We start from the raw sequence: 14,372 nt of genomic DNA on the forward strand, positions 1-14,372 counted from the left end.
CAAGATATTTGTCTTGAGAAAGTCAAACTAAAGACTTATTGTGTTAGAATCTAAATGGATGTAATTTCAGTGATGGATACCCATCTCTCACCAGCCCTACCTCTTTCTGACCAGGGTTCACCATAACAGGTTCCTAAATATCAACCAGTCTTTCAGTTCAATAGTCTTCCATCAACTTTTCCACCTTAGTCAAGGCAATGCTCATTTGTTCTTTAAAATGCGAAGATCTGCCAACTATAGAGCTCATTGAATATTCAAGTTTGTAGTTATGACTTCCGGTTTAATTTTAGGACAAATGTTGCCTCATGTATAGAGGGCAAATTAAGTAATGGCTCAGCTAAGTTCTGAGGGTTAAAAACACAAAGCTGGAAAAACTCAGCAGGTCAAGCAATGTCCTTTTTCGCAAAAATACAAATACATAACCGACGTTTTGGGCTTGAGCCCTTCGTCAAGGTATGGAAAAATGTCGGCAGGCACCCGAACAAAAGGATCACAAAGGGTTGTTCTTTTTTTTTGTTGAAAATTTTATTTATCATTTGTATCAATACAAAGTATAAGTTCAATAATATAGTAACTTAATAAACCATACAAAATGATACAATAATTTTTAAATTTTATCCCCAACCCCCCTCCCCAAAAGGAAGAAAAAAAGAACACCTACATCTACATATATAATATTTTTAACATATATAATACTCATTGACTATTTTTTATAATTATTAACTGAGAAGGATGAGCAAAGTGGAGGATGTGGATGGGCTTTTATTCATAAAATCCATATATGGTTCCCAAATTTTATAAAAGTTTCCAATTCGATTCCTTAAACTATAAGTAATTTTTCTAAAGGTATACAATTTTGCATTTCAATCTGCCTTCTGTCTATCTTTACCAAATTCTCAGATTTCCACTTTACCGCTATACATTTCTTCGCTGTTGCTATAGGTATATTTACAAATATTTCTCTTTATATTTATCCAATTTCAATTTTATATCTTCATCATATACATTTACAAGTAAAATATTCTTGGATCTTTTTATATCTTTATTTTTCATAATTCGTCCTAACAATAAACTCAAACCTTTCCAAAATTGTTCCACTTTTACACAGGACCATACTGAATGTAAAAAGGTCCCTATTTCCTTGTTACATCGAAAACACTTACCCAGATAATGAGAAATAAGTCCATTCAATTTATGTGGAGTATAATATAATTAAGGAAGAAAATTATATTGAACCTTTTTATATCTAGCATTAACTGTATTTGTAACACTCTCTTGACACAATTTTGACCATATTTCCTCATGGATTTAAATCTTTCTCCCATCATAATTTTGATTTATATAAATATTTTTTTCCTTCAGTTTCTTATAATTTTATATACATATTGGTAATAAATTTCTTGATCATAAATGTATCTGTTATTATGCATTCAAATTGACTTTGTTCCAGGCGTCTCAAAGGTATACAGAGGATAAAAGATCTTTTTAACTTTTGAGCAATGATAAGATAAAAATAATATACAAAATAATACAATTTTTGCCAATTATCAATTAAAATCATATTTAAAAAAGAAATTAGGAACAGAGTTCACTGGTAAATTTTTATTTATCAACATTCCTGTACCTCTAGCTTTTGAATTAAATGAGGATGCCATTACAGTTCCCACCCAATCTCTTTTTAATTTTTCATGTTGTTTTTCTGTCAAATGCATTTCTTGTAAAAAGGCAATGTCTGCTTTTGCTTTTTTCATATACACTAATTTTTTTTCCACTTTATTTGATTCTGTATCCCATTAATATTAATACTAATAAAATTCTGTTTTTCAGCCATCCGATCTCTTTACTAAATCTACTAACCATCCATCTTTCCACTCCCATCCCTCTCATTTTTACAACACTAATATTATATGTCTTAATGCTCTTGATATATTTAGGAGTATTAAGAAAAAGAAAAGAAAGAAAACCCTGATCTATACAAGTTGCGATCAAATCCTCACCAGCACTCAAGATTCCATAGAAGTTGGTCCTTCCCTCCCAACTAACTCACTCAAATGGATCTACATTAGATCCATATAATCTGTACCATTTACAAATTTTTACTTATTTATAGATCTTTCATGTTAAAACTTACTTCCCTAATATTCTCTCGCTCTCAAAATTTTTTTTAAAAATATTCCCTTTTCCCCTCTCTATATTATCAGCTATTATCATTCAATATTATCTCTCATTTCAAACATCAATCACTACTTGTCTCTCTTTCTCAGGCAATGAGTCTGCAATCACCTTTTCCTCATTGGGTTCCATAAAGAATCTCTTTTTCCCATCTGGAACAAAAACTTTCAATACTGCCAGATACCTTTGGACAAAAGCATAGCCTATCTTCCATAACACATTTTTAACAGCATTAAATTCTTTTCTCTTTTTCAACGAATCAAAACTTGTATCAGATCTTATTTCCATTGTAAATTAATGGTGATTGTCTTTCTTTCAAGTGTTTCGCTGCCAGTTCTAAGATCACTTCATAATTAAGCAATTTAACCAATATCTGGTTGTGGCTTTGGCTGTTACACTCTGAGCTCTTTCAATCTCAATATCTCCTTGAAATTCAGTTACCCCCAAAGATTGGCGAATCCAATGTTGCAAAAACTTCTTCATATCCTGACCATCATCACCTTCCACAATTTTTATATTATTTCTTCTACTAAAATTTTCTAAAATGTCAATTTTTTTGAGTTAGTTAATCTTTTGTTGCAGCTGCTTCAGCTTGAATATTTTTCATCTGTTCTTTAACATTTTGAATTTCAAATTCATTTCCTTGAATTTTTTTCTTTTACAACTTCAAATTTCTTATCCACTTGCTGCATTATTCTTTGTAAAATTCTTATTTTCAACTATAATCTCATTACACTTCTTAACTTCTGCTGTTAATTGCACCAAGGATTGTTGAAAAGTTTCTATTTCAGCTATAAATGTATGTCTCTTTCATTTTTTTCCTTTCTTTTTAGTCATAGCTCCTTGTTCTAGATATATTTCCTTTTCTTCTTGGTCTTCATCCTGGATCGCTGGAGCTGGAAGCTTCTAGGGCTTTTTAAAAAAATTGCTTCCATATTTTTCTGTGCTCTGCGGAGAGTCACTTCTCCCGTAGCAGACAGCCATTGTCAGGGGAGACCTTGTACAGCGATGTCCAAAGTCTCCTCAGCTCCAGGCTTATCTCCACGGACTCCTACCTTACGGACAGCTCCAGGATCCTTTTTCAAGGTGGGCCTATCTTCCTTATCTCTCTTTTTCTTGTTCAGTTTCTTGTGCAGTTACAGCTGTTTTTTCTTTCTTTGGTGACATCTTGTGTTGTTTATTGAATCTTCCGACAACTTTTCCTTCTACTTTTTGTTTAACTTCAACCTTTATTAACTCTTTTTCTAAACTTTTTCGAGAGAGAAGGGATTCACAGTCTAACCCCACGTCATCACTTGGCACGCTGCCCTCCCACCCCCCCCCCCCAGCCACCGCAAAGGGTTGTCCTCGATGAAGGGCTCAAACCTGAAATGTTGGTTATGAATTTTTACCTTTGATATATAAAGGACACTGCTTGACATGCTGAGTTTGTCCAGCATTGTGTTTTTACTTCAAGCACATTATCTGCAGATTTTCGTATTTTACCTCATTCAAGTTCTGAGGATTGTTATGCAGATTAAACCCTAAACTGTGATATCCAGAATTAAAGACCTTTAAGGCCAATTCTAGGATGAAATGACATTTTTTTTAAATGACCAAAATAGTGACATCCATAATAACATCTCTTTATCCCAACAGCAATGTTGCATTTTAAAGCAATTTTAATGCTGTTTTTATTTTTGTCTGTTTAGCCTTTGAACATTGGAAATTTTGAATGCAACTGTTGCGTTGCACTTCTGCGAGCAGCTTTTATCTGATCAGTCAAAGAATTCCCATCCAAGAGAATACAAGTTTTTATTCCCTGTTCTTGTATTTTATGTCCTGTCGAGTGAAGATAATTTTCCTGTTTGCTTGAAACCACCCCTGCAGCCATCTTCAGGGATCCTTGGACATACTGAAGTCCATGTGTTTTTTAGTACTTCCCAGATTCATAACATTCATAATGTATATCCTAGCCTCAAAATGCATCTATTCTCTTTTTTATATTGTTAGATCCTGTCAGTCATTTCTGTAATGGAAGATTACCTTTTTTTTTTACCAACAACATCAATCTTCATGTCACTAGTAAACTTACTTAATCATGTCCAGTTTCACATCCAAATTATTGATGTATGTAACAAACAGCAGGGGGCCTGTTCTGATCCCTATGGTAGGTACTGCACTAGCCACTGACTTATACTTGCTAAAAATTCTCACTCTTTGTCTTCTATGACAAATCCAATTTTGGATCCAATTTGCCCAGTTGCTTAACATTTAGATATCTCCCATGTGGGCACTTGTCAAATATTGTAGTCTATCTGGGCTACAATAATGCACTACTCGCACTTAGTTATCTCCTTAAAAAAAAATCACTTAAATATCATACAGGATCTCATACTATGGAAATCATCCTGATTATCCCTGGTCATTCCCTGCCTCTCCCAGTGCAGATTAATGATATCTCTCAGAACATTTTAAATAATGTATCTTCCACGAATGTTAGACTCAATTAATTGCTGAGCTTATTTCTCTTTCCCTTCTTTAATAAAAGTGCCATGTTCATTGTTCTCCAGGCACCTCTTCTGTGACCAGAGATGATTTGAAATTTTTGTTGGAGCCCAGCAATCCTGACTTAGAAATATGTCGTTATTTTTTCATCATTGTTGACTCAAAATCCTGAACTCCCAAACAGTATTGTGGGTATTCCCACACCTTACCAACAACTGCAAATCAAGAAGGTATCTCATTACCATCTTCTCAAAGGCAGTTAGGGGTGGGCAATAAAATACTGGCCCAGCTATGAATAAACAGGAATTCTGGGATACATCTTACCAAATCCTGCAATTTATCCACAAAGAGATGTCCTTGTTAATGGTAACTTGGAGTCATAGAATTATAGCATAATTCTTGTTGAATTCCTCTTTCCTCCTCCCTGAATTCATGCAGGTAATGCATGTGTCTATTATCCTTCAGCTCCATATGTAATTGTGTTTTTTTTCCAGATGTATGCTTGCACATTCTATAGTCCTCCAGGACCTCACAAATGTTCAATGTTCTAAATCTCTCATGAACTGCTTAGTTTGGTTTATCTCTATGTCCCTTGACCACTAGGGCTTTTTGGACTTGTTGACTTTGCCTTGCATGTGCTAACCCAGAGATGGTCATCATTTAATTTCTGAACTCCTCTCACTGATTATTGTAAGGTAAAACATCATGAGATGGGAATGTGTAGGGAGTTACCCTGTACAGGGCAGTAACAAGAAGGGGAGGTGTCCTTGTACTCCTGTTAGGTAAAACATCATGAGATGGGAATGTGCAGGGCTGTAACAAGATGTGAATGCATCCTTGTACTTACAAGATAAGAGAGACATTGATGGATTGAGAGGCAGGAAGCTAGCAGGGAAAGGATAGCAACAGTTTTAGTCATTGGACAAGTAATGATATGATGATGTTCTAAGCACGTATCCAAGGGTATAAAAAAATCACCATTTTGCTGATAACGGCAGAATGCATTCTCCGACTAACTTTGTTAGTCGCAAGTGTTACAATCCGGTAATAAAGAACAAAGAACCCTGATTTCGACTCAGCCTGGTGTTTGTCTCACTCATTCATGAACAAAGCAGACCTAACATTACTGGCAGACTTGCCTGCAATTAGGTGCTTCCTTCTGCTTTTGCCAGATCCTGGCTTTATCATATTGAAATCTGCCTTTCCCCAATTCTGGGCATTAATTTCTGTCTAGCCTTTGTTTTGCTCCTTGAAGAATTATGTTCAATGTTTCTAAAATATTCTTCCACTGACAGTTGCTCCACTTGACAGGCTATACTCCTATAGATTATATCCAGTACCTGCTCAACTCTAACAGGAGGAGCTATGGTTCTCTCATAGGGTTTCAAATCTGAAATATTACCTGTCTCTCTCTATAGATGCTGCATGACCTGAATAATGTTTTCTTGCATTTTCTATTTTCCCTTCAGATTTCCAGTAAGTATATTTAATTTTATTCTTTGAAACAACAGTGATGTACTGACTTAAAAAAAAGCTAATCTAAATGCACTTTAAAATTTTGAGTCTTTAAGCCTTTTGTACAGTTCCTAATTAATATTGCAAAATGTTTTATTCCTCTACTGTTATTATTCTATGATTTTTACATTTCTCTGTAATTTGCCTATATATGGGGATGGCGTGATTAGCGTCACAGTCAACGCAATGCTCTTACAGTGCCTGCATCCCAGGTTTGAATCCGCTGTCTGTAAGGACTTTGTACGTTCTCCCCGTGTCTGCATGGGTTTCCTCCCACCCTTCAAAATGTAATGGGGGTTGAAGGTTAATTAGACGGCACAGGCTCGTGGGCCTAAAGGGCCTGTCACTCTGCTAAATTTTAAATAAATATCTGTTATTGCACATTTTGGTGACCGTTTGGGTGCATAATGACTGCCTCCTTTTTGTTTCTAAGCTCTGCCCATCTGGCCTAGTTTGTGGCAGTTAAGAGAATATTCCACCTTTCTGCTGTAATTGGATTCCTTAACTCTTTTACATTGCTTCCTGTCCATTTAAAGATACTACACCTTTGAATGTTGAATTGTCAGCCTGGTGCATCTTTCAACCCTGTCTAGATCGGTCTTTCTCGACAGAGACCAGGCGGCCATCTGGGGACCACAGACTAAAATCCTTAAAAAGTGGGGTGGGGGGGGGAAACATGGAAACTGGATAGATTAAACATTTTTAGGGGAAGGAGAAGACTTTGCTGCTTGGCTTTGCTGTATAGTTGATAAGCAACACTATTTTCTTTTCAAGTTTGGAGGCATTTGGAGACAACCTAGAATGACCAAGATAAATGTGGAAAATTAACAAGGTTTTCAGCCCATTCCTTGGATCCACTGTTTGCCTGACGTGGAACCAGCTTTGGTTATGAATTGCGTTCCACATAGTTTTCCTCTTTTGTTCAATCTCCTTCAGATCCAGGAAGTAAATGTGCAGGGCAAATAGTTCTTGCATCCACAAGCGCCCTCATTTTACTTCGAGTGTTTGTGATGGGGAGTGAATAATTAGCTCCTTCTGTGAGCTTTTATTGAAGAAGGTATGTATTTATTGTTTGTTATTTTCCATCACCTTATGAGCTAACCCTTGTAAGAAATGCTTTTGTTCTGTAATATTTAACTTTTGTTACTTTCAGAAATAATTTTACCTATGAGTTCCTCAGCAAAAAGGAAGTGTTGGCAATATTTGCTGGAACACGTCATAAGGTTTCATTACATCTCCACAAAACTCTTCTCTGCCCAGGTGTTTGATTTGTTTGAATACATTTTCAAATGAAAGTATGAAAGCAAGCTGAAACAACGTTGAGAGACTGCATGGGGAGAAGAAAGATAAACCCTTGGATGACTTCAGAGCTCTCAAATAATTTTGAGAGAAAGCCAACGCTCAAACAGATGATGACTGAAATGTCACAGAAATTTTGCTTGCATCGTACAAGAAAAGTGATTGCTAAAAGTTGAAATGCTCATAAATTTATTGAGTATTTTGCCTTCAGTGTCCATAATGATATTTGACTTCATGAACTTAAATGCCGAAGAAGCTAGGTAGTAATACTACTGTTTCTAGTAAGGGACATTAAAAAAAAATTAGTTATTTCATTAGAATGCAATAAATTATTTTCACTATTAGACGAATCCTCTCTGCCGGATTCTGAAATGCAAACGAGCTGATGGAAGAGATGCTAGAAGGATTAAAACAGATGCTGACTATTTTCAAAGAAGTTAAAAATTACATAAATGAGCAATATTCCTTGCGAAAACAGTTGCTCGTGCAACCAATGGTTCTGCTTCAATGGTTGCATAATACAGAGGATTCATTGCAGACCTGAAAAAGGTTGTACCTTAAGTCTTTACTGTTCATTGGGTCATTCATAGGGAACACTTAGTGGCTAAAAACCCATTGGGATGTTCAAATGCTGCGCTTTCAATTGTCATAAACTTGATAAAAACCACATTCTCCTCAAGACCGTCTATTCCAGCATGGAGAAAATGATGACTATTTCCAGACACTGCCTGCTGCCTACTCCGATGAGGTGGCTGCCCAAAGGAAATGGTCTTGGTCGATCTGTTGCACTCTGGGACTTGATTCTTTCCTTTGTTTTCATAATGAGCATGGAGAAAGCCTCATTGATGCAGATATATTTGGAAAAACTCAATTTATAGAACTAGACCTTGCAGGGGTAAACACAATAACCTAATTGATAGTAAATGAAGCCAGTGCTTCTTTCCTTAAAAAGCTTGAAGTCTGTTGGAGTAATCTCAGATGTCAGGAATTTTTACAAATTCCAAATCTCAACATGAACGCAGGGGCACTAAAGGGCGATGACATTACTGTTGATGTGAAATACCAAAAGCAAATACACACAGATCTGCAGGAAAAATTTAATGACCTGTTAAACCTCAATATCCCGCATTGGATGCTAGATCCTTTTGAGCAACAACCCACTGATGTTGAGACAGAAATTTAAGAGAGGTTGATTGATCATCTGAGTGATATAATTACATGCAGTAAGTTCAATCAATTTTTAAAAAAAAAAAAGATTTTTTGGGTTAAGAGTGATCTGCCAAATATATTTCCAGAACACTGAGAAAATACTGAAATATGTAGTAATAAATATTTTTCAAATATGTAGTTAAATGTGTATTCTGTAAGGTAGTTACCTTGCAGAATACAGACTTAATATCACAATAAGTGGTGACCTTCGGCTGTCACTATCCAATTTGGAGCCTGACTCCAAAAATCTTGCACAGGATCTCACTAAAATTTTCATTTAAAAAGCATTAATTTTTAAAGTTCTCGTTATAACGTTTCACATCCTCAAGGCTCAAAGTTCTGATTTATATGACATAATGTACTGCCCTAAGATTTTAATTTTTACTTAACAGTAGTGCAAAAAGATACATGTACAAAAGAGAGAAATTTAAACAAAAAGGAAATGCAAATATTGTGCAATGCAGGAAGTAAATATTCAATAATAATGTCCTTAACTTAGTCTCTGATTGAGTTTGTTGTTTAATAGTCAGATGGTGAAGGGATAGCCACTGTTCCTGAACCTGGTGATACGAGTCTTAAGATTTAGATTTAGACGTACAGCACGGTAACAGGCCATTTCGGTTCACAGGTCCACGCTGCCCAATTTACACCCAATTAACCTACACCCATCCCTTACATTTTGAACAGTGGGAGGAGACTGAAGCCCCTGGGAAAATCCCACATGGACACGAGGAGAATGTACAAATTCCTTACAGATAGCGCGGGATTCGAACCCAAGTTCCTGATCACTGGCACTGTAAAAGCATTGCACTAAACGCTACGTCAACCATACTGTACTCTAAGAATTGTGCTCTAAGAATTTTTAAAATAATTTTTAATATGTATGTTCATATATGCTTTTCTTCTATATTTTCAATAAGAATGATTTCCTATTTGTCTGTTTATTTTGAAATTACAAACCACAATTGCTACACTCAGAGTAAAAGCCTTGTTTTCTTTTCACCTTGTGTACCATAAATATTTTATATTTTTTATGTAGTTGGTAGGGGAAAAGAATGGAAGAAACCAACTAAAGTTTATTGTGTGGTAGGGTTAGCACAATGGTTGGTGGAGAGCCATTACAGCGCCAGCGCTCAGGACCTGGGTTCAAATCCCGCACTGTCTGTAAGCAGTTTGTACCTTCTCCCCATGTCTGCGTGTGTTTTCCCTAGGGGCTCTGGTTTCCTCCCACCGTTTGAAGCATACCGGGGTTTAGGTTAATTGGGTGGCATAGGCTTGTGGGCCAAAATGGCCTGTTCCCTTGTTATATGTCTAAATTAAAACAAAATACTTGACTGGTTCACAGGGAGAGCAGAGCAGAGCCGAGTTTATGGGAGCCATAGCCAAAAAAAAGATTGGGATTGGCTGGCCTAGATGAAAGCAACAATTCATAGTCCTGTACATTTGCTGCTCTTAGTTCATTAGCTTTACCTGTCAGATTAAATGCATTAAAATGCATGGAATCCAGCTTTGCATTCTTCTAATGTGCCTGGAAACTTAATTTCCTTCAATATTTATCTGATTCTTACCCACCTACTGCATATCCCATTGCTTTACCTAATTAGTTCAAGCCCTCTCCAACAGAGGTGGAGTTTCAGAATTTAGATCTAGTGATAATGAAGAGAAGGTGATAGATTTCCAAACAAGCCCTTTAGCCTACCGTCCATGTCAACAATCAAGCACCCATTTTCTCATTTTATTCACCTCATGAGGTTCGAGGTCCCATCAACTCTCCCAATCTACTCACCCCTCCCACTCTTCTGGATTATGTCATTTAACTACATGCTAGCGGTGGTTTACAGTGATCAATTAACCTACCAATATGGGAATCTTTGTCATGTAGGATGAATCTAGAATACCCGGATGAAACCTGCATGTTCACAGAAAGAATGTGCAAACTCCATGGATGTAGCTGTGATCGTTCAGATTGAACCTGGAATACTGGAGCCAACAACTGTACTACCTGTACCACTGTACCACACTGGCATGTGGTGTAGATCGAGACTTGCAATTGATAATGCACCTGTGCTGTCCTTGTCCTTGGTGGTAAAGCTTACAAATTTTGGAGGTGGCTTTGGCATTTGGAAATGGTATGCAGGGAAGCCACTGTGGATGTGGATGAAACAAATGTTTTAGGTGTTTGATGGGCTGCCAATCAAAGAGACGGTTTTGTTGTGAATAGTGTAGAGCGCTTTGAGACAGTGGAGCTGTATTCATCCAGGCAAGTGGAGAGTGTTGCATCAGAATCCTGACATGTCTTGCAGTTGGTGAAACGGCTTTTAGGTGTCAAGGAATGAGTCGCTTGCCAAAGGATACTCAGACTCTGACTTAGCCTAGTAAACACTATTTATGTGGCTAGTCCAGTTGTGTTTCTGGTCAATGGTTGATGATAGCGGTCTTGATTCTAAGATTCTCCATGTTGAACATGGTCACCGCTTGGCACTTTTGTTGTGTGAATATTGCTTTCCTTACTGTTGTCTAGATTTTGTTGCATGGAGACATATTTGCAAGTGGATTTGAAAGTTTTGCAATCATAGCCAACATTCCCACTTTTGATCTTGGATGGGAAGAGAACATCGTTGACAAAACCAGATGAAGATGATTTGGCTTAGGACACCACGTAGAAGAACTTCCACATTGACGTCCAGTACTGGAATGACTTGACCTTTTTATAAACATAAGCATGACACCTATCAGTGCTGTTCCCTAGTTGCTGATTGACTTAAATTTTATCAGGACAATTTGAGCCACACTTGGTCAAATGCTGTCTTCATATTGTTACAAGCCCAGAGGACCCATAAACTCAGCAGTAATAGGTATTCTTTAAACATTAAAACAGTATCACATTTTAACTTAACCTCCTTCTAATTCTAAGCGCACGTGTGTGTAATATGTGTGTAAGTTCAGAAATGTTCTTTGGTTCACAGTCCAATCTCACTTCCCATTCCTTCAAGTTCACTGGTTGCAGGCAATTCTTATACTGTGCACAGAATTTAACATTTATAAAGTTCACCAGGTTTTGGTGCTTAAAAGGTAAATTATTACCACTCAGGAAGGTTCTTGTTGGTTTCCAGAGAGAGATTTGTTGTTCCAGGACATCCACAACTGATTCCTTTTTAATCAGCCACTCCAGTGTCTTGATGACGAAACTTGCCCCCTTCAGAGTTCTCCAGATGATAACCTCTTTCTTTCAGGTCACCACAGAGTTCCTTTATGTTTCCCTTATTCCAAGTGAAACATTAGACAGCCAGTCCACTCCTCTTGCATGAACCACAAGGGCTTTGAACATCTTCCAAGTGGAGCTTTCCAAAAGCTTGCCAGCTTGTCCTGTTCCAGTCCCAGCTACTACTTGTAACACTCTAAAAGTGATCTCTCTCTCTCTCTCTCTCTCTCTCTCTCTGAGAGAAAGCCTGTTTAACTCTCTCTACTTGCAAAACCACATGACCCTCTTAGAACATCTCCAGCCAATCTGCGGTTCCAACAAGATCTTTCATCTGTTGCCTTTTGTAAACAATGATCCATTCGTGAAGTTTCTCGAGCACTCTCTAAAGCTCTTGCAAAGGCTGTAGACCCAATATGTTTAGCATTAGCAGTGCTCCAGTATTTCAAATAGTGTTTGTATGCAACTTACTCGAACAAACCTTTCCCAATTTATCTCCCAAAACCATATTGATATACTCTGTCACAATATCTATGGCAGTTACTCTCGCATCCTTTAAAGAATTCCACTTTTGGTCCATGTTTGGACAAAGTTTGTGATGATGGGTCCTGGTAAAATCCAAATTGGACACTGGTGAGTAGTTTTTTGTTGGTGAATAAATGCAGTTTGATAGCTATGTCAATGATGCTCTCTTTCACTTTTCTGATGACTGAGAATCAAGGTAATTAGTTTGATTGCCTCTGTGCTGTTTTTTTTGTGAACATGACACGTCAATTTTCCACATTATTGATCATTAATTATAACAGCTAAAATTAATTGACCAGCTATTTCTTGCTTGTCCAAAGAATATATAAAGTGAGCATATGACCTAGTGCAAAGCCAGTGCTTTAAGTGAGACTTGGGTGAATAACTTGAACAAGATTAAAACATAAATTTGGGGAAAGGAGTGTAATGTTAGTGAAATTAGTAAATACTGTATGGAAATCAGTTTAATGAGTTGCATCTAAAGGTACAAAATTAGAAATATCGAGATAAACGATTCCAACATGATAGGGACAAGAACTGTTCTTAATGCAATCAAAGTTGGTCTGTCACTGCTGACAAGTGCTTCGATTAATTTTGTAGCTGTCATCCGGGACCTTCACTTGAGGAGCAGCTGGAATAAATGCAGAGTCGATCAAGAGCAGTATGTTTCCAGGAGTGCAGATTCCCAGACCTGGTTCTTGTGCAATTACAAGAAGCTGGTGGTGGGAGGGGGGGGGGGATTGGAGAATGGCCATCTAGCAGTGCAGAAACTCTTTGCAACTGTGGTACTTTTTAGTGATGGCAACTGCAAATCAAATCCGCTACATCATTCCCATGGTTGATTCTTGGCGAATGCTGCATAGTTTATGATGAGCTCAGAATAATGACGCCGTAGAACCATAGAACACTAAAGTCTGCGCCAAACTATTATTCTTTCTCGTCCCACTGACCTGCACCGGATCATATCCCTCCTATCTATGTACCTATCCAAATTTTTCTTAAATTTCAAAATTGAGCCCTCATTTGCCAATCCATACTCCCACCACTCTCTGGGTGGAAAAAGTTCCACTAAACTAACCCATGTCCTCGTGCTTTTATCTCTCCTAACCTCGATGGAAAAAGCATTTACTCTATCTATACCCAACATCATTTTCTATACATTTGAAGGTATTTCTTATTGATATCCTTCCTGCAGTTAGGTGACCAAAACTGCACACAATATTCCAAATTTGTCCTCTCCAATGTCTTGTACAACTTTATCTTAACATTGCAACTCCTGTTTTCAGTGCTTCGATTTTTGAAAGCTAATTTGGCAAAAAATCTCTTGACAGACTGATCAAACTCATCAGAACCGTCTCCAACGTCAGCACATCCTTTCTTCAATGAGGAGTCCCAAACTGTTCGCAATACTCCAAGTAAGGTCACACCAGTGCCTTGTAAAACCTCAATATCACATCCCTGCCCTTGTATTCTCTTCCTAATGAACGCCAACATTACCAGCAAATTTACCTTCAGGCTGTCCTTCATGTGGACTCTTAATCTCTTTGTATCTTGGTATTTTGAATATTCTTCCCATTTAGAAAACAGTTTGCTTCTTTATTTTTTCGACCAAAGTGCATGACCGTCCACTTTCCAACATTGTATTTCATTTGCCACTTCGCTGCCTGTTATCCTCATCTGTCTCAGTCTTTCTGTGGCCTCCATTTCCTCAACACTACCTGCTCCTCCACCTACCTTTGTATCATCTGCAAACTTAGCTACAAAGTAATTCATTCCGTAATCTAAATCATTAATGTACAACATAAAGAGAAGCAGCCCCAATGCTGACCATTATAGTACACCATTAGCAACTGGCAACCAACTAGAATACGATTCCTGTATTCCAGCTTCCTGCCAATCAGCCAATGCTCTACCCCTGCTAGTATGTTTCCTGTTATACCATAGGCTCTTGTTAAATAGCCTCATG

The 14,372-nt window shown here is 37.3% G+C and overlaps 1 protein-coding gene across 16 annotated transcripts in view; it reads left to right on the plus strand.

Moving 5' to 3' along the window:
- The window catches only part of ptpdc1a (protein tyrosine phosphatase domain containing 1a), a 240,005-nt gene that overhangs the window by 209,825 nt on the left and 15,808 nt on the right, over positions 1-14,372 (plus strand). The window lies entirely within an intron of this gene.

This window comes from Narcine bancroftii, chromosome 5 (genome assembly GCF_036971445.1).
Source record: "Narcine bancroftii isolate sNarBan1 chromosome 5, sNarBan1.hap1, whole genome shotgun sequence".
In the NCBI taxonomy this organism is placed as follows: Eukaryota; Metazoa; Chordata; class Chondrichthyes; order Torpediniformes; family Narcinidae; genus Narcine; species Narcine bancroftii.